This window comes from Acipenser ruthenus, chromosome 14, assembly GCF_902713425.1.
Source record: "Acipenser ruthenus chromosome 14, fAciRut3.2 maternal haplotype, whole genome shotgun sequence".
Lineage (NCBI taxonomy): Eukaryota > Metazoa > Chordata > Actinopteri > Acipenseriformes > Acipenseridae > Acipenser > Acipenser ruthenus.
The window spans coordinates 38,628,084-38,630,808 of NC_081202.1; the positions used below are offsets into that span (position 1 = coordinate 38,628,084).

General features: G+C 45.3%; 1 pseudogene; it reads right to left on the reverse strand.

Moving 5' to 3' along the window:
- Positions 1-467: 467 nt before the first annotated feature.
- Positions 468-586, reverse strand: LOC117420169 (5S ribosomal RNA; annotated as a pseudogene).
- Positions 587-2,725: the final 2,139 nt, after the last annotated feature.

Sequence of the window (2,725 nt, forward strand, 5' to 3'; positions counted from 1 at the left end):
AGCCTCTACTATTTTCTATTGCTGAAACTTTTTCAAACTGGAAACATCAATAATAACTGTTGCTTCTTTGCTGAATGTTTTCCTTCCAATAGCAGGCATCTGTACACGAGCCTGCATGTTTAGTGATTGCATAGCTTTAATAATACAAAGGCTTCCCCTGCACAGCACTAAGCTGCCGGGGAGCCAACTCAGTCAAAATTAACAGCCAAACAAACAAAAAAACAAAAAAAAACAATATAAATAGTAAAGAAAAAACAACTCACTCTCTCTGACAAGCGTCCTCCTCTGATCACCTGACCCATCCCACAATCAACCAGGCTTCTTGAAGGCGGTGTGGCCGCAGCGATTGTTCTTCTGCTTTTACGACCTTTATGTTTGGTGAGCCAGGGGTGATTCCACAGAGCTTTCATTTTTTTTGTCCTCTGTCGTCGTTTTACATGTTTAAATGGGAAACTTCAAAACTGTTATGCTTGCAGCACTTGGTATTCCCAAGCTGTCTCCCATCCAAGTACTAACCAAACCCATCCTTGCTTAGCTTCTTAGATCAGATGAAATCAGGCTTATTCAAGGTGTTGCAGCTGCAGGCGATTGGTGTTTTACTTTTACCACCTTTATGTAGGGGATTCCTCAGAGCTTTCATTAGGCTTCCAAGCTGTAGGCTGGGGAAGCCGATTGTTTTTGTTTGGATTATTATTATTATTATTATTATTATTATTATTATTATTATTATTATTTTTCTTTCTTCCGAGACATCATCGCAGGCTTATGAAATCGGGTGTGTAGGTAGGTGGCTATGTGCAGATAACAGGTCAGGTGTCCAAACTTGCGCACGTCACATGGTTTGGCAGCCATATTGGATTTTGCGGAATTTGTTAAAACGCCTATGTATCGGAAACCGCTTACTGCAATGTTCTGAAAATTGCTATACATGTTGAGGGATAGTCCATGATTAACTGTTGTTAATATGAAGCTGATTGGTTATGTGGTTTGGCAACCACATTGATTAATGACATAGAAATATGAAATTATCAAAATTCAAACATCTTCTTCTCTGAAACCGCTTATCCGATTGAAATAAAACTTGGAATAAAACATCTCAGTATGGTCATCTGTTACACTCGTTCAAGGGAAGTTGCTACTGTGAAAATCATGGCGTCCACGCTGCATGACATCATCAACATACGCAACTGGCTATAAAACTGCCTATGCTGCACCAAAATGCATGAAATTTGACACGGATGCAGAGGACTATGGGATGTTGTGCCATGGTCACTATGGCGGCCTTAGGTCACATGGTGTGGCAGCCATCATAGATTGATTATTATTATTATTATTATTATTATTATTATTATTATTATTATTATTATTATTATTTATTTCTTAGCAGACACCCTTATCCAGGGCGACTTACAGTCGTCAACAATTACATTTCAAGAATCACAGTGCAAGTAATAATACAATTAAGAGCAAGATAAATACAATGATGAATTCAATGACTTTGGTTCAAGCATGGACAAAATACAATTCAATAATATAGCAGATAACAGTGTCAGTGATAGTTACATCAGGATATAATTAAATACAAAATACTACAGATTAAACACTTGGCAGATTACAGTACTCTGAAGTACAGGATTACATGCAGTAAAATAGGGGGCAGATAAAAGCAAGTAATGCGCATTTAAGGAGGGATGATATGTGTCCCTAGGGGAAAAACAGAGGAGTTCTACAGGTGCTTTCTGAAGAGGTGTGTCTCGAGGAGGCGCCGGAATGTGGTCAGGGACTGGGCAGTCCTGACATCTCAAGGAAGGTCATTCCACCACTGCGGGGCGAGGGTGGAGAAGGATAGGGGCTCTGGAGGCAGGGGAGCGTAGAGGAGGTAGAGCCAGTCTTCTAGTGCAGGCAGAGCAGAAAGGTCGAGTGGGGGTGTAGGGAGAGATGGGGGTCTGGAGGTAGCTGGGTGCAGTCTGTAGACTAGTACAAGAGTCTTGAACTGGATGCGAGTGGTGATCGGGAGCCAGTGGAGTGAGCGGAGTAGTGGAGTTGCATGGGAGAAGCGAGGCAGAGAGAACACCAGGTGAGCAGCGGAGTTCTGGATGAGCTGGAGCGGACGGGTGGCGGATGCAGGGAGGCCAGCCAGGTGGGAGTTGCAGTAGTCTAGCCGGGAGAGTACGAAGGCCTGGACCAGGAGCTGAGAGAAGGCGAGGTGTGGAGGTTGCTCCATGCCAGGTTACCTGCTAAGTGCGGTTGGAGAGGTAGGAGGAGAACCAGAGCAGTGCCAGACATTCCCAGGTCAGCGAGAGAGGATAGTAGAATAGAGTGATCGACAGTGTCAAAGGCAGCAGAGAGGTCGGGGAGAATTAGGACAGAGGAGAGAGAGGCAGCTCGGGCAGAGTTTAGTGAGTTGGTGACAGACAGGAGGGCGGTTTCAGTGGAGTGAGCAGAGCGGAAGCCAGATTGTACAGGGTCGAGCAGAGAGTGGTTGGACAGGAAAACAGAGCTGGCGGTGTACAGCCCGCTCGAGGGTTTTGGAGAGGAAGGGTAGGAGGGAGACAGGACGGTAGCTCTGGAGGGAGGTGGGGTCGAGGGTAGGTTTTTTGAGGAGGGGAGTGATAGAGGCTTTTTTGAAGGCAGAGGGAAAGAGACCAGAAAGGAGAGAGGTGCTGAGAAGGGAAGTAGAGCAGGAGCAGCAGCTTGAAAGAGGTGAGTGGGGAGGGGGTCCAGG